The sequence below is a fragment of the Homarus americanus genome, unplaced genomic scaffold (assembly GCF_018991925.1).
Source record: "Homarus americanus isolate GMGI-L3 unplaced genomic scaffold, GMGI_Hamer_2.0 scaffold30535, whole genome shotgun sequence".
Lineage (NCBI taxonomy): Eukaryota > Metazoa > Arthropoda > Malacostraca > Decapoda > Nephropidae > Homarus > Homarus americanus.
Genome location: NW_024732440.1, coordinates 7,081,167 through 7,106,356, shown reverse-complemented (window position 1 = coordinate 7,106,356; position 25,190 = coordinate 7,081,167). Strand labels below are relative to the sequence as shown.

Below are 25,190 nucleotides of genomic sequence, written 5' to 3'. Positions count from 1 at the left end.
TATCGTTTTGTTTGTTTATTTAGTTTTTGTTTGTTTTGTTGTCTTGGTTTGTTTATTTTATTGTCCACATTGTTTTTTCCTGTTTAATTTGTCTGTTTTGTCGCGTTGTTTGTCCCGTTTCCCTCCTTGTGCTTAGTTTCTGTTTGTCTTCACTAAATTCCAAGAAATTGTCACTTACATTACAACGACATTATATAAGATGAAGTAAATTTATCCTGGTTATTATCTAAACTTATCATATAATTCTTGCAGCACTAAATCCCTACAGCACTAGTCTAAAAATTTCTGCAGCACTAGTCTAAAAATTCCGGCAGCACTAGTCTAAAAATTCCGGCAGCACTAGTCTAAAAATTTCTGCAGCACTAGTCTAAAAATCCCTGCAGCACTAGTTTAAGAATTCCTGCAGCACTAGTCTAAAAATTCCTGCAGCACTAGTCTAAAAATTCCTGCAGCACTAGTCTAAAAGTTCCTGCAGCATTAGTCTAAAAATTTCTGCAGCACTAGTCTAAAAATTCCTGCAGCATTAGTCTAAAAATTTCTGCAGCACTAGTCTAAATTCATACAGCATTAGTGCAAATTCCAAGTATTTACCAGACATGACCTCCTCCCCCCCCCCTCCACCAAAAAATAACCTGAACCCAATTATGTTTCCTATGAATATTATATCATTTTATGCATCACGGTGAAAATTGTGATTCGGTATGCGTTACAGGTATTAAAAGTATTGATTAGTAATTATGTTGCGATGTGATGTAGCTCGTCTCTTTGTAACGGGTTGTACCAGGGTGTGGGGTGTGGCTGGGGTCTGGTGGGGGTGCGAAGGGGGTAGGGGAGAGTTTAAAGTAGGGTCAGAAAGATAGTTGACTGATAGACAGACAGGCAGGCAGACTTATACAGAAACGAGTATTAAATGAGTAAGAGCCGTAGTTGGTGGTAATGAAAGAACAGACCGGAGTTCCTGCCGCCGTCTACCTGCCGTGGTCGGTAATGATCAACATATGGCTGCAGCATAATTGAACAAGCACTTGTAATTCCTACATCATTATACACCGTTGTTGTGAATACGTCGTGTGTGTGTGTGTCTGTGTGTGTGTGTGTGTCTGTGTGTGTGTTTTATGATAATATCCCTGGATGATATTCCGGCCAGCCAGCACTCCACTCCGGCCGGCCGCCTGGCTTAGCTGGCAAACTGGCTGGCTGGCGTCATATGTGAGAACACAATGGTGACAAGTTGCTGTGGAAACAAGCATTTACTGTATTTTCCCCTCATTACCAAGTTCATTGTGAACGAGGGTGAGGGGAGATGACCAGTGTCCACTGTTGTCCAATATTCCCGACAACAAGTTCATATAATTTTTCTTTTTCCTCTCGTGAGCACCAGAGTAGTGGCGCTGTACCCCGAGTGTTGCTCTCCTGGACGGCGTTAAACAAGGGCCTCCCTCAGTGGGGCACACGACACCGGCGTCGTCGTTAGGCTTTTCCAGCTCCAGGATTGGTAATATTGTTTTATGAATCAAAATCAAGGTAATGGTTGGTAATTATGATTGAACGGAGAACCTAAATTGCTAATCAGTTTTTGTGATTACATTTGTGGGCTATGGTTAATGGCTAATGTCATTTCTATCGCCACCCGCTGGTGTGTGGCCACTTTGATTATTTATTCGTCTAATCAGCATGGCACTGAGCCTCCCCTCACCCTGCCATCCCCTTGACCTCCCTGCTACTTCCCATTAATAGCTCCACCTCCCTCTGTCCTCCCTGCCAATTCTCACCACTACCACCCCCTGCTCTCCCTGCCAATTATCACCACTACCACCACCATCCTTCCGAAGAAAGTTGAGGCGGCCATACATGAATAAACAAAGACCAGGTGATGGTGAGGTGTGTAGACCTACCTGTACCTGTGTTAGTGGCTGACGTCCCTTCCTACGTCTCCCTACATGACTAACCTCTATACCTCCCTTAACTCTCCTCGACCCTGTCTTTCTCTCGCCTTTCCTACCTTCCTCTGTCTTCTCTACCCTCCCCCGACCCCTTCATCCCCACCAACCCCATTCACCCTTTAATGTACCCATTACTTGGCCGTTGACCTCCCACAACCTCGTACCACACTTCTCCCCTTCCATCTTCCCTGAACCTCTCCCCCCTCCCCACATTTCTCCCGAATCTCTACATCACCCCTCCTCTGTCCTCTAACCACACCTACTCCTCCCTTCCACCCTCCTCTTCCTATCCTCACCACCAACGCCACCACCATCTCCATGTATTCATGGCCAGGGTACGTCAGCTGACTTGGTGGAGGTTGGGTGGTATTAGTGAGGTGGGTGTATATAGGTGGCAGGGTTGAGTTGGCAGGGTGTAAGAGAGGTGTTTAGGGGTGATATAGTTGGTGGGTGACCTGATAAGGTGGTGATATGAAGGGGTGGTGTCAGGGAGGTGTGTGGTGTGGATTGGTTGAGAGATGGTAGGGTAAGGTTATACTGGGGAGGGCGTGGTGCAGGAGGGGGTGGTGCAGGTTGAGGTGGTGCAGGATGAGGTGGTGCAGGATGGGGTGCAGGATGATGAGGGTGCAGGACAGGGAGGGGGTGATGCAGGAGGTGATGACAGGGGTGAAGGGTGTTGAGAGGGCAGGAGAGGTGCAGAATGGGGTGGAGCTGGATGGGGTGGTGCAGGGGAGAGAGGTGGTGTAAGGCAGTGATGGTGTAGGGGAGGGGTGATACAGAATGGATTGGTGCAAGGGAGAGGTGGTGGTGGGGTGGTGCAGGATGGGGTGGTGCAAGGGAGAGGTGGTGCAAGGGAGAGGTGGTGCAGGATGGGGTGGTGCAAGGGTGGGGTGGTGCAAGGGAGAGGTGGTGCAGAGGAGGGGGTGGTACAGGGGATAGTACTGGAACAATGCGTCACCACCTCTGCTATGCCCTTATTTACCACCGTTGTTGTTGTTTACTGTTCCTGTTGCTGTACCCTGCTGTTGTTACTGTTCTTGTTGTTTACTCTTCCTCCGGCTGCTGTTGTTTATTGTTCCTTTTGCTGTACCCTGCTGTTGTTTACTGTTCTTGTTGTTGTTTACATTTGCTCCTGCTGTTGTTGTTTACTGTTGCTGTGTTCTGCTGTTGTTATTGCTGGCGGTGGCTTGACTCGTCCATTTATTTTGCCTCGGTGGGAATTTGCTTCTCATTTTCTTTCATTTCTTTTTTGTCTACTTTTTTACAATTTTTTTACTTTTTTTTTAATTTTCCGTAAAAAAATCCCCTTCTTTTTATTTTTATTCTCGTGAACTTTAATTACAGATCAGACTTTTTTTCTAATAATTCCTCAAATTAAAAGATAAGAGATGAATAACGTTAATTTGTTTATTCTTACTTAAACAATTCTTTTAATAAACAATACGGATAAACAATAGCTATAGGATGGTATTTTTATTAGAGTTTTGTTAAATAATATATTAACAAAAAAGTGGTAATTCCTTTGTAGTCTTTACTTACGGTATATGAAAGAAAGTAAAATAAATTCTCACTTACACATTACAGATACAATATTCTAATTTATTTATTTAAGTATCCTTGCATTGTAACCCTGTAGGACGATTTTACTGAATAAATGACTATCTCTCTCTGTCTGTCTGTCTGTCTCCTCTGGAATGTCCACCACCACACAAAACAAAATTTCGCAGTAGCCGCCATCACACATCGACTAGCTATATCCAGAGGGTCAAATTTCACTCTTTTTTTTTGTAACTGCTAAAATACAGGTCCAAAAAAAAGCGGTACATTTACGCCGGGAGCCAGACACTGTAACCATCTTTTATGCACTGTAATGGGGATGGTTTCCAGGGAGTTGAGAATCGGGATGGTTCGTCGAAACTGTCTTTGACCATTACCTGAATTATACATGGTAGTTTGTGTTTGGTCGGGGTGAGTGAGGGAGGGTGTAAGGGAGAGTGGGTTGGCGATGGGTTAAATGGAAGGAAAAAAAAGAGGGGGTATGTTTGGGATGGAGTGTTGGAGATGGTGATAAAGGGAGGGAGGGAAGGAGGATGTGTTTGGGATGGAGTGTTGGAGATGGGGTAAAGGGAGGGAACGGGGTTGTGTTTGGGATGGAGTGTTGGAGATGGTGTAAGGAGTGGGTGGGTGTTGGAGTGTTGGAGATGGTGTAAGAGGTGGGTGAGTGTTGGAGATGGTGTAAAGGGGGGCTGTTGGGGATGGAGTGTTGGAGGTGGTGTACGGGCAGAGTGTAAATGATAGTTTTTTCAATCTTTTAATACGTAATTTAATTTTGTTAAATGAATCCCAAAGGTGTTTCAATTTATGGTTACTCGCTCTGGGATGATTCGGTACTCTAATGATTCACTCCGGTGATTCGGTGCTATTGATTCACTCTCAGGTGATTCGGTACAATAATGATTCACTCTCACGTGATTCGGTTCTTTGGTGCTTTGCTCTGAGGTGATTCGGTTCGGTGGCAGTTCTCTTAAGAAATTATTTAATCCGACAACCTCGTTAGTGTGTTTGTTAATTAATGGTTGTGGATAATGTACCTGTGTATTAATGAATCAAGAAGGTAATTAGCTTCATAAATAAAGTCTCTGGACTGTGATGACTCATTCACAAGACGGCAGCACAGCCTCCTCCTCTTCCTCCTCTTTCTCCTCTTCCTCATCCTCTTCCTCCTCCACCCAACCCTTCCTCCTCTTCTCCTCGTCTCTCCTCCCCAGTACCTCCTCTCATCTACTCCCTTAACCCCTTCACCACCACCTCTCTACTCCCTTACCCCTTCACCACCACCTCTTTGCCTCACCACCACCACACTCTCTCCTTCACCCCTTCACCACCACCTCTCTACTCCCTTACCCCTTCACCACCCCTCTCTCTCCTTACCCCCTTCACCGCCTCACCTCTACCACCACCGTCAGACTCAGGAACGTTCAATGCACCACATCGTTCCACATTACAGGAAGGTCCATGCAGAATCAATCACCTGGCAGACGCTTGTGATGGCCCCGTCGCGCACAGCCACACCTGTGACCACTAGCGACCCGACAATACTGCCCCCCCCCTCCCCCTCTCTCTCTCTCCCCTGCGTCCTCCTCCTCCTCCTCCAGTGTCGGGCGGAAATGATGGTCAGGGCTTAAGCTCTTCATGCCTCAGCTCTACGTTTCTGGAGATGTATTGTTCTCGGGGTCTCGTGTGTGTGTGTGTGTGTGTGTGTGTGTGTGTGTGTGTGTGTGAGTGTGTTAATAGTGTGTGTGTGTGTCTCCACTACAGGTTTAACCTTGTCCAAACATGATTACAGTTGCGATAACTTTTATAATGTTGGGTGAGAGGATTGCCGCCGCCCGCTGCTATTTTACAAGTGCAATAATGACCACATTGGTACCTTTTTCCCCTGACGGATTTGCAATAGAGGTGCGAGGGTCAGAGAATACTTTTGTGGGAGAGGAGGACGCCATTACAGTGGTGCGGCAAGGCCAATATAGTGTGGGGCGGTGTGACGCGGGTCGTCCCTCACCCAGACACATTTGTTCACGTTAGATGGTAAATTTTTCATGTTTACATGCTTCCCCCATCACCCACGCTCACATTGTTGTGTGGTGGTGGCCCTGTGTTGTGTGGTGGTGGCCCTGTGTTGTGTGGTGGTGGTGGCCCTGTGTTGTGTGTGGTGGTGGCGGCCCTGTGTTTGGTGAGTGGCCCTGTGTGTGCCCTGTGTTGTGTGGTGGTGGCCCTGTGTTTATGTGGTAGCCCTGTGTGTTGTGTGTGTGATGTGGTGGCGGCCCTGTGTTGTGTGGTGGTGTCCCTGTGTTGTGTGGGTGGCCTGTGTTATGTGGTGTTGGCCTGTGCCCTGTGTTATGTGGCCCTGTGTTATGTGGTGGTGGCCCTGTGTTGTGTGATGGTGGCGGCCCTGTGTTATGTGGTGGTGGCTTTTTTGGTTGTAGTTTTGGAGTGTGGATGCTTGTGTGGTACTCGTAGTCCTTGTTTGGGTGTGGAGTGAGATGTGGTGGTGTGTGTTTAACTTTTGGGTTGTGTGAGATTTGTACAATATTGTGTGTTTATGACCATTACTGTTCGGCTTCCAAGTTAATTCGTGACATATACTCGTTTTAATAAGATTAGCGTGAAGAAGCAAACATATTAATCATTTCAATTTGTAAAAACAGACATGGCCAAAAACACTTAGAGCATTCGCAGAGAGACACGAGGAGGGTCAATAGGTGTACATTAAGTTTTTACGGCCTTTGTACTGCAGTTCTTGGTTCTCCTATAATACTGACTACTCCTTATGTTTTATTAACGTTTGAGTTGGTGAATTAAGCACCTAACATTGAGAGTGGCTTGTCATTGACGTACCCCCACGATTGAACTAGTTTCGGGGAGTTGGTAGGTTAAACACATTATCTTCATGGACTTGTGAATGATTTGTCCAATAGTTCGGGTTGTTGTGGAGTTTACAAGTTGAGTGAGTGAGGAGTGAGGCTGGTATGTGTGCGTGCGTGCTGTTACTTGGTGGAGCTGTATCGCTTGTGGACAACAGACGAGCGCTCTCCTCCACCCTGGCCTGTCTCATATAGGGTGTTGAGAGGCACTTTTAACATGTAATAGTGAGTAGTAGTGTTTCAGGTGTTGCTTCGTCAGTTATATCGATGTATAACCATTGAGCACGTGTTTAGTTATGATGTACCAGTATAATCATGCGTGGTAGTATGATCCTGTTTTAAGCCAGGCGTAGTCCACTAGCTCCCTGCAGCAGTGTCGGCCACCACCACAGGCATCGAGCTAGCAGATCCCAGAGTACGACACAGCCTCGAATGACTGGCCAATTAGACGCGCTCGCATGGTCTCGGCTTAGCGTTATTTTCACCCGTCAAATGCAATTACAGCCGTGATCTCCCACAGGGGTGAAATTGTAGCCGTGTTCCACCCCGTCATCGCCCCTCGTGGCCATCACAGACGCCACACGTACGAGCAACGCTAAAAGCGAGAATGTGGCGTAGCTTCCTCTCGCCCCGTGACACATAGCTAATATTACATTGATCGCCACTTTGTCACTTGCAACCAATTTAAATGCATAATGCACACATTGTCGACCTTTAGGGTGGCAAGTGGTGTGTTTGTGCTATTTTCATTCCCTAAGGCAAGTGGTATGAGATTAGTTTTAGGGGCCGGTCGCTGTGACACCGTCCAATCCCGGCCTGGTGATACCCCGTCCGCTGGCCAATGGCATTCACTTTTGAGCAGAGTTTGGCCGTAAAGCTCCGCCCTAGTACCTGAGTTTATGTCACCTGGATTCCATTTCATATGGATCTTTTGACACTAAATTTAAGGCCTTTAAGAGCTCTTATATAAGGACGCGGATTTTATATGCTATTGATATATGTGACGTAACAGGTTATCTTTTATATGTATATTATTTATTGTTATCTTAGTTTTTTGTTTATAATGGCGGTGTAGACTATACAATATCACGCCATTTGTTATGTGATGAAAACTTGATTTAATAGTAAGTCATCCTGGCGTGACATATTTTATATAGTTGAATAATATAGATGTTGATTATTTTACTGAGCTGAATAACACTGGTGTAAAATATTTTATAATTAAATAATACTGAAGTGAAAAATTAATAACTGAATAATGTTTATAAGTGAAAGAAATATTGAACTTTGTAAGGTTATAGTCGAGTGTTGAAGGTGATGGGAAGGAGGAGGAGGAGGCAGGTGAAGGTGGTGGTGGTGGGCACTAGCAGCAGCAGGAGGCACGTAAAGGTGGTGGTGGTGGGCACTAGCAGGAGGCAGGTGAAGGTGGTAGTGGTGGGCACTAGCAGCAGCAGGAGGCACGTAAAGGTGGTGGTGGTGGGCACTAGCAGGAGGCAGGTGAAGGTGGTAGTGGTGGGCACTAGCAGGAGGCAGGTGAAGGTGGTGGTGGTGGTGGGCACTAACAGCAGCAGAGACAGAGTGGGGATTGGTGGTGGTGGGCACTGGCAGCGGCAGAGACAGGTGAAGGTGGTGGTGGAGGTGAGGTGGCCACTGGCAGCAACAGGAGAGCAGGTGAAGGTGGTGGTGGTGGGCACTAGCAGGAGGCCAGGTGGGAGGTGAAAGAGGCAGTGGTGGGACACTAGCAGCCGGTAGGAGCAGGTGAAGGTGGTGGTGGTGGGCACTAGCAGGAGGCAGGTGGAGGTGGTGGTGGTGGGCACTGGCAGGAGGCGGGTGAGGTGGTGGTGGTGGGCACTAGCAGCGGCAGGAGCACACGTGAGGTGGTGGTGGTGGGCACTAGCAGGAGGCAGGTGAAGGTGGCAGTGGTGAGAACGCCACTTGGCAGGAGGCAGGTGAGAGGTGGTGGTGGTGGGCGCTGAGCAGGAGGCAGGTGAGAGGTGGTGGTGGTGGGCACTATTGCTTGTGACAGGAGGAGGAGGGCACGTGAAGAGGAATGGTGGTGGTGGGCACTAGCAGCAGCAGGAGGCACGTGAAAGGAGTGGTGGTGGTGGGCACTAGCAGCGGCAGGGAGGCAGGTGAAGGTGGTGGTGGTGGAGGCACTAGCAGGAGCAGGTGAAGGTGGTAGTGGTGGAAGGCACTAGCAGGAGGCAGGTGAAGGTGGTGGTGGTGGGCACTAGCAGGAGGCAGGTGAAGGTGGTGGTGGTGGGCACTAGCAGCTTGGGAGGCAGGTGAAGGTGGTGGTGGTGGTGGGCACTAGCAGCAGCAGGAGAACAGAGTGAGGACTGGTGGTGGGGGGCACTAGCAGCGGCAGGAGGCAGGTGTGAAGGTGGTGGTGGTGGGCACTAGCAGCGGCAGGAGGCAGGTGAGGTGGTGGTGGTGGGCACTAGCAGCAGGACAGGTGAGGTGGTGGTGGTGAGCACTAGCATGGCAGCAGGAGCAGGTGGTGGTTGTGGTGGGCACTAGCAGGTGCAGGTGAAGTTGGTGGTGGTGGGCACTAGCAGGTGAAGGTGGTGGTTGTGGTGGGCACTAGCAGCAGCAGGAGGCAGGTGAAGGTGGCGGCGGTTCCCTCGTGTAGGTTCAGCTCGGCCTCCTTCACGACAAATGGCTCTTGTTAATTTATTTTGGGAAAAACTTGTGGCCGCCCTCTGTTACTGCCTTGCCGGGGGGAAAAATACACACCCGCGACTTTTTGTGTGTGTTTTAGTGTGTAACGTAGGAGAGAAAAATATTAACGTAATATTTCCAGTGAATTACAGAATAGTGTGTAACAATAGCTGTACTTTGGGTTTAATTAGAAGTTAAATGACGTAGTTACAAGTAGTTAGTCTCCTTTACTAAATAATTAAGAGATGAGAAATGAATACATGGATGGTTAAGGATTATTTTAGAGGTTAGATTTTAATTTGTCCTTTGGGGGAAAATGGACATATAACATCTTTCAGTTAGGTCAGGAGAGGCGGGTGGTGCTGGTTGGTGACTACACAGCGCAGATAAGTGTAAATGTAATGTATTTATTCCCTGTGATTTAACCCCTCAGCCCCCCCCCCGTCAGTGATGTATCCCCGTCTACCGTCACACTGTCCTCCGTTACCCTCCATCGTCACACTATCCGCCGTCACATTTTTTCTGTCACACTCCGCCATCACACTGTCTGTCGTCACACTTTCCGTCATCACCCTCCTCCGTCACACTGTCCGCCGTCGTCACCGGCAGTGTCACCCTCTCCTACCTGTTGTTTAATATTGTCTCTCCTGCCGATATAACATTCCTCAGGCACCCTCCCTCCCTCCCTCGCCTATACTCACGTAATATATAGCCATCTATGGCCATCCCTTCCCTCCTCTCTCTCTCCTCCTCCTCCTCTCCTCTCTCTCCCCTCCTCTCCTCCAGTTCCCCTCCCTCTCTTACCTCTATTGTATCATCCCTTACTCCTGCTTCCTTCACCTCCATCCTGCCTCTCCCCTTTCTTCTTCACCTATCCCCTCACTCCTCCTTCATCCCCCTTACTCTTGTTTTTCCTTCTCTCTCTCTCTCTCTCTCTCTCTCCTCCTCTCTCCCATCTTCTCGAACCCTTTTCCACCTTCTTCCCCCCTTTCTTCCCCACAAGGCATCTACCCTCTTCCACAATCCCTTCCCCACTCCCTACCCTCCCCCTCCCTCTCCTTCCTTCCCTCACCTTCCTTCCCTCTCCTTCCTCCCCACCCCCTGTCAACCTAACCTAATGTTGTCCCATAGGAGTGACCAGCACTGTTAAGGAAGGCGTTGTTATTGTCATCTCTCCTCTTGTTCTATCAGTGGGCGGGGAGGGTGGGTGGGATGGGTGGAAGGGTGGGTGGGATGGACGGGTGGAATGGACGGGAGGGTGGGTGGAATGGACGGGAGGGTGGGTGGAATGGACGGGAAGGTGAGTGGGGAAGGAGAGGGCCACGGGTTGTGTTTTGTCGAGTAAGATACGGTTGGCGCGTCTCTCTTGATCATAAAAGAAAAATATTGATCGTAAGGTCACGAAATTGGGAGCCATAACATAAATGATAATGAATTCTCAGGGATGGAATGGACACTCCCCGAAAAAGAACGGAAACATGGGGAGGGGGAGGAGGGGGGAGGGGGGTTTGGTCATCGTGGGGGGGGGGAGGCGGTATTTGGTCTTGGGGGATTAGGGGAGAAGGTGTGGTCTGATTAGTTCGTGTGTGTATGTGCTTTTCTCTCTTGTTTGGCTGGGTTTTTTTTCTTTCGTGTGTGGCAGCGTGTTATTGTTGTTTGTCTTTGTTTGTTTATGTAATCTCAATTGCATACTATTCACTACACACACACACACAGGGCGAGTTACTGTGTAGTTTACTCTGTCTCCTCGTGGGTTCTGCTGACGCCCTCAGATGCCACGATACCATCTACCATAGTAACCCCTCAGGAGGTAAATATTGAGACATCAGCTGATCAATTGACCGTGTCAGATCTAGTCCTCCGCCCTCCTGACATGTGGATACGGGGAGACGACCTGCTATTTCTGTTGTATTAGGACATGCGGATATGGTTGTCTTCCTACGTCATTTGGTGTGTGAGAACTTCTGCCTTAGATGGTATTTAGACACGTGGACATGGGAAGTAACTTAGAAGCACTGGATTGTATAGGGCCAATTAACCGTTTTTGGACACGTGGATATGGAAGTTCCCCATATTTTCTTATACTTCTGTTTCCTTAACCCAGCTCCTACTCCTTCCCTCCTTCACGCCAACACTCAACCCTTATCTTCCCTCCCTCCCACCCATATCCTTCCCACAACTACACATTTTCTTCCCCTCCTCCATCCGTTAAACCCTCTATACACCTCTCCCACACCTCCTTCCCTCTTCCTTCCATCACTCCTCCACTACCCGTCACTCCTCCTTCACCCGTCACTCCTCCTTCACCCGTCACTCCTTCCTGGCTGACCCCTAGAAACATTAAATCCATCTAGGTTAGGTTAGGTTAGGTTGTCAGGGACCTCTCATAGGTTTCCTCGTCACCAGTTCTTTACATCTCCCATAAACCTGATTCACGTGTGAGGGGGCGGGAGGCGACCACTACAATGACCTTTAATACCAGGGTCACACAAGGGTCATCTTCCCCTGCCACCTATTGCCATTCCCCTCCCCTTTATTGCTATAATACGAAGGCTCGAGATGGATGGCCTCATTCTCTCTATAGCAGGGGGTAGGGGGAGGTGATGTTTTAAGGTAGGTGGGTGTTGTTGGGAGAAAGGGTGGTAAGGACAGGAGAGGTGCTATGTGGTAGAGGAAGGGGTGATTGGGAAAGTGGTGTTTAGTAGGGTGATAGAGAGGGAAAGGGGGAATGATGATAGGGGAGGAGGTTTGTTTAAGGGAAGGGGATGTAGATGGGGGGATTGTAGGAATGTGTGTGTTAAGGGGGGTGTTGTGAGGTGGGTAGGGAGGGGGATGATGGAGTTACTCAGAAGGGGGGTAAGCGGTGAAGGGGTGTGGAGGGTGGGGAGGGAGAGGTGAGGGGAGGGAGGTGTGAGGGGTGAGGAGGGGTGAGGAGGACAGGTTTCTATTAAGTTAATTGCTGTTTGCTAAACTTTTCAGAAGCGTATGTGTCTTCCAGCCGTGTGTGTGTGTGTGTGTGTGTGTGTGTGGCCTCAATGTATGAATGAATATGTGTATGTATATCCTCAGACCACACATACATATACAGTATATATAATTTGTATGTGTAATTATTTGAAGCTGTATATTGTTTATTAATTTATATATATACTTTTGGAATAGAGTGAAGAGAAGAGACACTTTATATCGTTTATCACAATGTCTCAAGACCAGTGAAGTATTAAAACATTGATATATATTTTTACTTATATTATTATTACGACTCTGATGTATTTTAACACCTTGCCGTACATCAGCCACTCCTCCCGCTGCTCCACTCCTCCCCTCCCGCTGCTCCACTCCTCCCCTCCCGCTGCTCCACTCCTCCCGCTGCTCCACTCCTCCCGCTGATCCACTCCTCCCGCTGATCCACTCCTCCCGCTGATCCACTCTTCCCTCTGCTCCACTATTCCCGGTGCTCCACTCCTTCCGGTGTTCCACCCCATCTCGTAAATCAATTTCAAGCAACATTTTTACACTACCAAGTAATTTATGAATCTACCTTTTACCTGTAAAGTTTCCTCTTAACCTATAAGTCTTTCGTTATTTACCTTGAGAGCCTTATATTTAGGGATTAATAATAAAGCCCAGGCTATATTAGGTATAGTATTGTTGGCGGGGAAATAATAAATGAGTATTATTACGTATCTGTGAACAGGGAGGGAAACTTGTGCCGTAAATAAAGGATTGCTTAATTGATGGGACGGCCATGACACCGACCAGGGAAAAAAATGGCATGAGAATGACCCTGACTTGTAAAATATACCCTGGCTATGCCGCCCTGTAACGTATGGGGAAATGCTTCTGTCCCGTAAAATATGGGAATAGAGGTGCATTTTTTGACTGTTAGATATTGAGGATGGAAAAATGCCTTTTTTATGGAACGGAAGTGCATTTATCAGCTAAGAGACATTGGAAATGCTTCTGTCTCATATAGCAATAGAAGTGCATTTTGTTTATTAAATAGATCGTATAAAAGATTTATATTCCTCCGTTTTTAAATAAGTGCGTCGTTAGGGTTCATTGATGGTGAAGATTACTGTCACAAATCATAAAAAAAAAACATAAGTGTGTTTTTGTCGTTGATCTAGACAGTGGTACTGCCTCTTGTCTGTGATAATGCAGTGCAGTAAAACTATTTTGCCCATAGTATATAAAAAAATGACTCTTCTGTGGGTTATATAGAGAGAATTAACGCTGTAGTTTTTGTTATGTATTGCGAGTTGAAATTAATCTGTGGTGTAGACTAGAGAGAGGGAGATACTGTAGCTGTTGTTGTATTATGTAACTACAGTGCTTCTTTCCTGTATAAAAGTAGTTACATGGGCTTGTGTGTTTGTCCCAATGTGTAAGGCACGTGTGTATGTCTTAAGTGTAGATGGCAGTGAGTATGTTTAAGTGTACATGGGACAGTTTGTATATCTAAATACACATAAAACTGTGTGTATGTCTGTCAACAATAAAATACAAAAAATACATAGAAAATTTCTTATATGTAAAATACGAACAGATAAATGTGTTTTTTTTTATAATTAGAAAAGAAATAATACATGTATTTCCGTGTTCTGTACAGCACATAACTTTAAAATACATTTGCCGTGTACAGTATACTTTGAAAATACATTTGTTCTGTAAAGTATACGTCGGAAATGACTACATCCGTAAAATAATTCATGGAAATATATATTTTTGGTGGAAAAACAATGAATGTGCTTCTCTAACACAGGCGACCTCAGTATAGTTCTAATAAATAAAATTATATATACAATGAAGGTGACCTGGGGGGGGGGGACTGTGTGTGTGTGTGTGTGTGTGTGTGTGTGTGAATTCTAAATTAAACTCTTTCTGTCAAATATAAACAAGATATAACTGATTTTATATACATTGACTATACATACATTACCTTTCATCAAGTATATACACATTAATATTTTTTTCCGAGTATATATTATTAAGTATTGTGTATTTCCAAGTCTATTATTTGACTCAGTGACTTCAATGACTATAGGTTTTTTGTTTTTGTTACGTATAATTTTTTTGGGTATTTTTTTTAATTGCTCTAAAACGTTTGATATAACATGACCTCCATAATAAAACAGTGACAGCAAAATTGATATATGAAACTCGACCCCCAAAAAATACTGCTTTATGTCGTGTCCTTACTGATGGGTAGTGAGCGGAATATAGTGTGTGTGTGTGTGTGTGTGTGTGTGTGTGTGTGTATTGTTGGCTGTGTGTGTGTGTGTGTGTGTGTGTGTGTGTAAGCGTATCTTTCTGTGTTGTTTTGGGGGTGCGAGAGTGTGTACAATACTTAGAGTGTGGCTACATTTGTGTAGCTGGGGAAAGGGGGCGGGGCAGGGCAGGGGCAGTGTGTTAGTAATCGATCACATATTTGACTAATGTTGACAGCAATGTGCTAGGGAGATGTAGATGTAAGTACTCGCCTACACTCTGTGTTTGGATCAAAGAGCCCAAGCTATTATCTTTCCCCACTTGCCTCACACCTGTCTTACTCTCACTCACCCCCGTCAATCTCCCCTCCTCTCCCTCACTCGCCCAAATCAATCTCCCTCCTCTCCCTACTTTCTGCCCAATCAATCTCCCGCTTCTCTCCCTCACTCACCCCGTCAATCTCCCTCCCTCACTCACCCCGTCAATCTCCCTCCCCTCACTCACCCCCCCGTCAACCTCCCCTCCCCTGTCTCACCCCGTTAAAATCTGACCGTAATAAAGGGAATCTGACGGTAGAACAAGAGGAAATCTGACTAATAAAAGGGAAAAAATCTGACCATTGGAAAGAAAGGTGACCTATATGGTAATTATTTCAGAGCGCTCATGAGAAGATTATGTCGTTTTCATTCCACTTAAATCGGGCAGCTGGTGAAGAGACATCGTTTCATGAGTCTTTGAACCAATCAGAGGCCGGGTGAGGAGTCATTGAACCGTAACTAGATGGTGAGTAGTTAGAGGAAATAGAGTAGTGACCAGTTATGATATCTAGTGAACGAACGAACGAACGAACGAACGAACGAATTGGCTGTCGGACGGACGGACAAGCGGACAGAAATTTAATTACCCCCCCTTCGCAGTCCACCTGAAGCATGACCGTAATATATACCTGAATATGAATAGGAGGAGACAAATAACATAAATGATAAACATGAGAGAAGCATAAGGGAGAAGAAAAATGATGATGACGATGATGATGATGACGGTGCGCGCCTCCCCTCTCTTTCAGCTCTGACCTGAGTTTAATCAAACGACCTCATATTTTCCCCCTCGCTGACCGAGATGAGGGGGAAGGAGGGGCGTGTTGTGGGGAGGGAGGGAGGGAGGGAGAGGGGGCCTGGGTGTGTATTAGCTGAGGGAGGGAGGGGCAGCTAATTGACTGATGATAACAGGGGAGGGAGGAGCCTAATGGAGTGTGCTAGGGAGGGAGGGGCCTGGGTGTGTTCTAGGGAGGGGCCTGGGGTGTGATGTGCTAGGGAGGGAGGGGCCTGGGTGTGTGCTAGCAGGGAGAGGAGGGGAGGGGAGGCAGGGGCATGCTAGGGAGAGGAGGAGGGGCCGGGGTGTGTGCTAGGGAGGAGAGAGGGGAATATAGGGAGCTGGGTGTGTTGTGGGGACGGGACAGGACTGTGTGTGAGGTTGATAGGGTAGAGAACTAGGTTCATATGTGACCTTGGAGAAGGAGGGGCCGGGCTGGTGTGAGAGAGAGAGAGAGCGAGAGACTAGTTATTTCAGGTCTCTAAGACTTGTACCGGGAAGGGAGGATGAGTAAGGGGGACGCTGTAGGGGGAATGAGGGGAGTAAGAGGGACGTTGTAAGAGGATGTAAGGGGACGCTGTAGGGGGAGTAAGGGGGATGCTGTTGGGGGAGTAAGGGGGACGCTGTAGGAGGAGGTAAGGAGGACACTGGGGAGGTGATGATGGATTGTGTTGTATTTCAGCCCCTCGAGGCTGTGTGGGCTGAGGGTGTGGTAGGGGGAGAGGTGTAGTTCGTAGGGGTGTAACGAAGGTGTTTCTGGGGTGTAAGATCGTGTGTGACAGGGTGTATAGTAGGGAGGTGTCAGTGTCAGGTTCCGTGTGGTGTTACTTGGGGGTGTTGCGAGGGTGTAGTTGTATTGTGAGGGTGTAGTTGATGTTGAGTGCGTAATTGTGTTGTGAGGGTGTACTTTGAGGTTGTTGTTGTGATGTGAGGGTGTAGTTGATGTTGTGAGGGCGTAATTGTGTTGTGAGGGTGTACTTTTGAGGTTGTTGTTGTGATGTGAGGGTGTAGTTGATGTTGTGAGGGCGTAATTGTGTTGTAAGGGTGTACTTATTAGGTTGTAGTTGATATTATGACTTGTGAGGATGTACGAGTAATGTTGACCTGAATCTCGATATTTCTGAAATGTATTCCAAGTTTTTTAAAAATATATAACCCCACGAGGTATTAAGTGGTTGTCTCTTTACAAAACAACTCAGATAAGATAGACGAATGATTATAATGTTTTAAATAAGTACAAACTCGTGTGTGTACAAATGATCAAAATCTTTACTACCAGTCAGTGAAATAATTGCACCAGTGATTCGGTATATATATAAAAAAAATCCAAATCGCTTTTAATTGAATCAACATGTTCAATATATATGATTTACTTTGGTACGTTTTGGAAAATGTTCATATTACACTGACATATTCAGCGCTGCACACCTGTCATCATATTATAACCTGGGTATATTATATTAATGTTATATTATATAGTGTTAAGCCGTGTGGCGTGACGGGCGTAGGTACGTAGTGGATGGTGGTAGTTCTGGAAGCCTGTACAATGAACCAATGAAATCTCGATACTAAATCCCTCAGCAGGTTCCGGCAGCCAATTAGAACTCTCTCTCCAAATGCTTACGACTAATGACAGCTATACGTGCTTCCTACTCTCCCCCCACCCCCCGTGCTTCTTGTGTGTGTGCTTAATGACAGGTGATAGTAGGCGTAAAGGCATTTATGCATGATTTATATGGTCCTGTCTACATACCGCACGGCGCTCACGCTCACACACACACACACACACACCACAGTCTTACCACCCCCCACTCACTATAATGCCACATTTCCTCTCGCCTTATGGTTCCTTCTCACTCACTATAGTACCACCCCCTCTCTCTCTCTCTCTCTCTCTCTCTCTCTCTCTCTCTCTCTCCAGAGTCGACCAATTTGTTCGCCTCTGCTGTAGTATTGATTTTCTGGTGTTGTATAGCGGGCAGGCGAAGCTCCTCCTTCATGCTAATGCTACCTGCACTCCTCCCTCCGCTCTCCTCCCCTCCCTCCCTCTCTCCTTCCCCCTCCCTCCTCCCTCTATCCATCCATCCTTACTAATACTACCTACGCTCTCCATCCTCCCTCACTCCCTCCCCACTCCATGAGTATGCTACACTTTCCCTCCCTCCTCCCTTCTCTCCCTCCCTCCCTCCTTCTCTCCCTCTCTCTCCCTCCAGTCCCTCCCTCCCTTCTCCTCCCACTCCCTCCCTCCCTCCTCCTCCCTCCTCCCACTCCTCCTCCCTCCTCCTTCTCTCCCTCCCTCCTCCGTCCCTCCTCCTCCTTCTCTCCCTCCCTCCCTCCGTCCCTCCTCCTTCTCTCCCTCCTCCTTCTCTCCTTCCTCCTTTCTCCCTCCCTCCTCCCTCCCTCCCTCCCTCCATTCTTATGCTATAAGCTCCTATGCCCTTCTGCCTTTCACTCTTCTTCATCCTCCCCCTTACGTCTCTCTTCCTTTTCCTTCCTAATGTTACCTCCCTCCTCTCTCTCCTTCTCTCTCTCTCGCCTTCCTCTCTCTCTCTCTCCTTCTCTCCCTCTCCTTCTCTCTCTCTCTCTCCTTCTCTCCTCTCTCTCTCCTTCTCTCCCTCTCCTCTCTCTCTCTCCTTCTTTCTCTCTCCCTTCTCCTCTCACCTCTCCCTCTCATGCAAGCTATCTTTACCCCCTCCCTCCTTCCCCTCTAATGCAAATTGAGGTGTTTCTCCCTTCGTACTTTCCCCCTCCTGTTCCCTCCCCTTAACACCTACCTAGCTTACCTTGTGCATCGATCCCTCCTCCCCCTCTTCACCTCCCCTCTTCACCTCCCCTCTTCACCCCCTTCCCCATCCCTCCCACCTTCCCCTATCACGATGGATGGTCCTTGACGATGATGACTGTAGATGACGATGAGGATGATGAGGACGATGACTGTAGATGAGGATGATAATGATGACTATAGATAATAATGATGATGATGATGATGATGAGAGAGAGAGAGAGAGAGAGAGATAAATAAAAGACAACAAGGCCGAGAAAAATTATAAACAGACAGACAGAATGAGTAAAAAAAACACAAACAGCAAAACAAAAGAAAAAAAACCACAATGGCTTTTGGTTTTATAAAAATTCAATGACAGTTAAATACCCACAAAATTATCGAAGCAGAAAAAAAATATGGTAGGGGAGGGAGGGAGGAATGGAGAAGGAGGAGAGGAGGAGAATGGAAAAGGAGGAAGAGGAGGAGGAAGATTCATATATGACGTCACGGTTGGATGGCGGATGTGCAGATCTCACAAGGGTCTCTCTCTCTCCTCTCTCTCTCTCTCTCTCTCTCTCTCTCTCTCTCTCTCTCTCTCTCCTCTCTCCGGCACTCAAGTAATCGAAGAAAATACTTATTATGATCCTAATGACTTAGATAATTGTGATTGACTTTATTGAGTGTACGTTACTTATACACACACACACACACACACCGTCATTTATCAAGGAAGTACATTACTGTGATAATAATAAGAATAATAATGATAATGACGGCCTCGATGCTCAGCTGGCAGTGGTGTGTGGTAATCAAAATAAAACTGTAATTATAATGATGAATGGGAATTTGAGGCAAATTTTCGCATATAATAACACGTCAGGGGAATGGGGGGAGGGCACAGTGTTATGGGGAGGGATGTGGGTGGGGGAGACGGAAGAGTGGGATGGGTGTGGTTGGGGTAATGAGTGTGGGAAGGGAAGAGGCGGGTGCATGTGGGTGAGGAGTGGAAGAGGGATGGATGTAGGGTGGGGGATATGGCTGTGGATAGGGGGAAGGATGGATGTGGATAGGGGTTAGGGATGGATGGGAGAAAGACAAATAAAATTAGACAATTACTGGTGACTCATGAGAGACACAGACGTAAACAAACCCACACTAGTTCTCGACCTCGGGCCAATCAACACACGACTTTAAAAGGTCAAAAAAGGTCATCTGTTTGGTCATGAAGGCTTTGGGATCCTAGGTGTGAGGAGCCTCTTATACCACAAGGGCGCAAGAAACCCGAGGAGGGAGGGAGGTGAGATTAGAGGCTTGACAATTGACTAAAGGTGTTGAATCCGAGAATATTTAATCAGTGACATGAAAAATATAACATTAAAATTATCATCGTTCATTGATTACTCCCACGATAAAACTGACGTATAATAATAATAATAATAATAATAATAATAATAATAATAATAATAATAATAATAATAATAATAATAATAATAATAATAATAATAATAATAAGGGAGTATAACCTAACACCAGACTGAATAAATACCTTAAATTCTCACCTTTATTTCACTTACAACCAAAACAATAACACGGGTAAGGTCAGTGGTTTTCCTCACACGCTAGATTTCTCACTGAGTAAATATTTCTCGCTATAAATCGGTAAAAAGTCGCTTACGACAAAAAAAAATACAAATCGTTATATATTTATGTGTTTATATAACCTACGTCTACGACTCTATATACCACTATTAAAGTCTTGATAATAAGTAGCTTTAATATATAGGAATTTGTGATAAGTGTACAGATGTGAAAGATAAAAGCTTACACTGGGAATAAGTTTACTGTATCGTGTCCATGTGTATGACTGTACTTGTGGCCAATTGGCAGTTTAGAAAGTACAGTAACAGCGGTAAGTACAGAGGCGTGGCAGGTATGCATGGGATATAATATATACTGTTATATTTTAGGGAGAAATTATGGCAGGTCATTTTAGTTATTGTCTGCCATTATACACTTAAGAGACATAATGTAAGGTCAGGTTATACTGTTGTTGGTGTTGAACCTTTTATAGTGCTGTGTTGTACTCATCATCATGGTGTTGTGTTGTACTCATCATCATGGTGTTGTGTTGTACTCATCATCATGGTGTTGTGTTGTACTCATCATCATGGTGTTGTGTTGTACTCATCATCATGGTGAGTACGGTTTTTCGTGCACTGGCAGTTTACTAAATCTCATGAATTTTGTTATAGACGCTTAAACATTTTATCGGTGTATAATTTACATATAATTTAGCCTCAAAAACCATATACACTGCTTACCGGGTATATATATATATATATATATATATATATATATATATATATATATATATATATATATATACTATATATATATAACTTGTAAATGGAGTATAAATGTATAAACGTGGATGAAATACAGAGTCATACTTAAAGATAAATGAATAAATGTATATGCATAAAGAATATAAATAAATAATGCAAAATACTAATAAATCTGTCAATAGTAAGGTAGTGTTAATGTAGTCTAGGGAACAACACACGCACGTTTATGTTATGTAATAGAACACTTGTATAACAGGTTATTTTTAACAGTGATACTGCACAAATACCTGTAAGTGATCTTTGATAACAAATAAACGAAGGGGGAGTTTGTTATTAAGTGTATGTAATAAATTATAATGTGGCCTTAATTAAGAGTTCTGGTGGGAGTGACACAGTGCTCTTACTCCCACCAAGAGTTATTGTAGAAGTTAATGGAAAACTCGGAAAATTTTGGAATAATAATATCAATGATAGTAATAATAATAATAGTAATAATAATAATAATAATAATAATAATAATAATAATAATAATAATAATTCTTAGAGTGTAACAAGGTCTTACATACAGACTGGATTCATAATAACACTTTAAAACACTGTCACCTAAAAGGCTCTAAAGGTGTCAAGTACAAGTCATCGACCTTGTTACTGTCTTCTCTTATGTCCATAGGTGATGGTAAAACGTTAACTTGTACTCTATTTATTGGTGAGGATTAAAGAACGGAACGTGAATTTCAGCAACGTCAGTTTCGTATTATCAGGAGCACGGCTGTCTGTCTCTTGTCCATAGTTATTGACATGAGTTCCAGAAAAAGCTGTCAGTGCTTCCCTGTGCGTGTTGGCCGTGTGTGGAAGGTTAAATTATTATATTTATTGTGGGAGTATCGCGCTGAAAGCTGGAAGTCCGCCTGTCTGATGTTATTATAGTTATTTCTCTTTAAATATGGCAGTAATAAAGAACGAGTAGAGGCGATAATTAAAGGGTTGAGTCATTTGGTTTTTATTGAGGGAGGAGAGAGAAAGAGGAGAAGGTGGAGGTAGGCGCGCCCTCCGGAGGCCCGCGGGTGTTGTCTGGTATCAGGAAATCAATATATCGACAAGGTCTACGTATCCTAATTGTTTGATCCATATGGCCCTGCCCAAATGGCGCTAATTGTTAATACACGTCTATCAGTCGCTTATATTTTATTCAGCGGGCGTAAACAAGTTGTTAGGGGGTGGGCGTTATTATTTCGTACCCTGAAGGGCGTAAGGGCGCCCCCCCCCCACCCCCCGCACCAGGTGTAACACTGGGCCTTGTTTATTAAAGGGTGGTGGTGGTGATGGCTGCTGGGCACATATCTTATCGTATATTGATCAAGATCTGAGGGTGTGGGACGTGTGTGCCTCCTCTTTCCCTCTCTCCTCTTCGCCATTCTGCCGCAGTTTTGTTTTGGCCGATCAATGAATTATTTTGACAGGGAGATTGCATGAGACACATATCGTGATAAAGTGTTTTGTCGATAATAACGTCGATATGCAAGTCCATGACAGACATCTGGCAGGTCCAAGAAGCAGCCGCCATCTTAGTTCACCTGTTGCTTACGTGGAACTTGCTCAGCCAATCATCATGTAGCTCTCTCCGCTCTCGCCGCTCGACCAATTGGCATCAGTCAGTGAGCCTGCGGACTCCTAACGCAGCTGCTGATTGGTTGTGGTGACACTTTCTTTTTATCGTATAGCTCGCGAATCAATTAGTTTTTTCGAATATTCGTGGAAGATATTTGTTTGTTGGCCTACAAAGGTCACCAAGTGTTGGCGTTGAAGGAAGCACGGCAGAAGCGGCGGCCCTGGATGGTATTTTGAGCGAGCGAGAGCAAAGATGGAGGCTGCGGATGCTGCCACCGACTGCTGGTGAGTCAGGCCGCTGTAAATATTCCCTTAACCTGCCAGAATGGATGGATTTACACCCCGGCGACACCAGTGCACAGGTGACCGATTTTTTTTAAAGGTGCTGGAGTCGGCGATGGACAATATGGCGGCATTTACATTCACGGGAGGGAAACTTGACCACTTTTTCCCCCTGCCAACAGGACTGTATGGCGCGGGTGTGACAAGCCAGCAGCAGGATGGCGGGGATTTATGCGCTCCTCAAACATTAATGTGAGACTAAGGTGGACTTGTATGGTGGTGCTGCCGCGACTCATGGCTGCTCGTGGTTCATGAGGACATTAGGTCAGGTGTTGACAGGTGTTGTTGTGCAGTTATGTGGTGGTGATGTGTGTCGCCCGGTGCCACAGCTGTGTCGCCTCAGATGTGTTTTTTAATATGTGTCGCAGGTGTGTTGTGTTACACCTGCTACTCACCTATGGGTGTGTGTGTGTGTGTGTCGCCTGTTTAGTGAAGTACAGAGCCGGGTGTTGATTCTGTGTTGTCTTAACGTGGTTTTTTATTTATTTTTTATTCCTTAACTTGTGTGTCTGGTGTGCAACGCTGGCACCCACACACCTGTCCTACCTGTTTCACCTGTATGTTATCGCTTTAGTAACACCTGTCCCTTCTACCTTACATCTGTTTGAACCACCAGTGTCTGACCTGCCCCACCTTCACACCTGTAATTTACCGCCCCGATAACACCTGTTCCTCTATTCTCACATCTATTTTTATCATCTTGAGTCATACCTTTGTCCCATTGACGTCACAACCGCATGCCGACTTCATCACACCGTCCCACCTGCGTGCTACAGCTGCGACACCTGTAGCACTTCTTGTAATGATTGTCTTCCCTCGCATGTATCAGCTATGTGTTTTCTGTAGTTCCCCTGAATGTTACATGTGTCCTACCCGAGTCGCATTCGTGTTACACATGTGTCTCATCTGTACAGTGTCTCTACAGTGTCTCACGTGTTACAAGAAGTGTCCGACCTGTGTAGTGACCCACATGTGTCTCAGAAATGTCTCGCCTGTATATTGATCCCACTGAGTATTGACCCACACGAGCTGTGACCCACATGTCTCTCACCTGTGTAGTGGTGTAGTGTCTCACCCGTGTAGTGTCTCACCCGTGTAGTGTCTCACCCGTGTAGTGTCTCACCTGTGTAGTGTCTCACCTGTGTAATGTCTCACCTGTGTAGTGTCTCACCTGTGTAGTGTCTCACCTGTGTAGTGTTTCAATGGGGTGGTGTTTCACCTGTGTTGTGTTTCACGTATGTAGTGTCACACCTGTAGTGTCATACATGTGTAGTGTTTCAATGGGGTAGTGTTTCACCTGTGTTGTGTGTCACGTGTTTAGTGTCACAGGTGTAGTGTCACTCCTGTCTCGTCTCACCTGTATAATGGTGTGTTCATGTGTCGTGTTCCACCTGTATAGTGGTTTAGTGTTCCACCTGTGTCGTGTTCCACCTGTATAGTGGTTTAGTGTTCCACCTGTGTCGTGTTCCACCTGTATAGTGGTTTAGTGTTCCACCTGTGTCGTGTTCCACCTGTATAGTGGTTTAGTGTTCCACCTGTGTCGTGTTCCACCTGTATAGTGGTGTACCATATACCATATTTTGATCCTCACCTTACCTACAGTCACTCACCACTTACTACAGTCACCCACATAATATCATATTATATACTGTGCACTTGTGTCTCTCGGTATTGTTACTGTATTTAAAGGAAAAGTGTTCAAAGTGTCTCTGTGTTTGTGTGTTTATTTGTTACGTGTGTTTGCTTGCATGTTGTTTGTGTGCCTATACGTGAGTGTTGCTGTGTGTGTGAGCTTGTGTTAGTGTTTGCATGCTATCGTGTAAGCTTAATAGCATTTAAAAGGCCTTTATGTCTTTGGTAATCGCAATATTCACTTCAAAGACTTAGTTGTGAACCACTTTCCTGTCCAGAGGCTGTGGGGAGGACAATATCCCTGCCAGAGGTAATGGTTAGGACATTAACCCTTATCAGAAGCTGTGTTAGGACATTAACCCTTCCAGAGGCTGTGTTTAGGTAATCCTAACTGAAGAGACTCTGGCGAGGACATTATCCTTATCCCGAGGTTCTGGAAGGACATTAATCCTTACTAGAAGTTGTGTTAGGACATTATCTTTATTCCAGGGTTTTGATTAGGACTTTATCTCATCTCTGGGGTTAGGCGGGAGTGATCCTATCTAGCGACTTAACCACCACACTCACCCAAAGGCATAATGTCATAATTGGGACAGCATCTCTTTTGGAGGCCTTGGTACGAACCCCATATAGTTCGGCGTACATTGTCCATCAACCTCTCGTGGGGGAATGTGGAAGGGACACTTTTCCGTCCAGATATACCATAGGACACCATCCCACTCAACCTTAGAATAGGACATTATCCCGTAACCCATCCATACCAATAGGACACACCATTTTCCAGCATCCAGACACAGCGTACAGGACACCATTTCATCCCTCTCAAAGGGTCGGTTCAGCGTATCCTTCCGGACCAACCAAAATGTTTGATCAAGGTTACATTCCTGGCCGGAGGAACTTTGATGTCTTAACTTCCAATAATCTAATGGCAAGACTTTCAACATCTACCTTTGTCCGGGATGCAACTCAGGCAAGGCGTATGTGGCTTGAAGGGGTGATGCCGGTAACTAGTGTGAGAGGGGGAGAGGGGGAAGTAGGGGAGGGGAGAGGGGAGGTAGTGGGGAGGGGAGAGAGGGGAGGTAGTGTGTGAGGGGGAGGGGGAGGTAGTGTGTGAAGGGAGAGGGGGAGGTAGTGTGTAATTGTGAGGGGTGGAGGGAGAGAAGTAGTG

The 25,190-nt window shown here is 45.9% G+C and overlaps 1 long non-coding RNA gene across 2 annotated transcripts in view; it reads left to right on the top strand.

Annotated features, from left to right (window-relative positions):
- The window catches only part of LOC121868795, a 171,827-nt gene that overhangs the window by 70,562 nt on the left and 76,075 nt on the right, over positions 1-25,190 (top strand). Inside the window, exons 1-2 of one of the 2 annotated variants that reach the window (XR_006089452.1) lie at positions 21,945-22,410; positions 22,513-22,654. This is a non-coding gene — a long non-coding RNA (uncharacterized LOC121868795). Of the gene's footprint in view, positions 1-21,944; positions 22,411-22,512; positions 22,655-25,190 lie in introns of those variants that run through there. The other variant, XR_006089451.1, reaches the window with a different exon arrangement.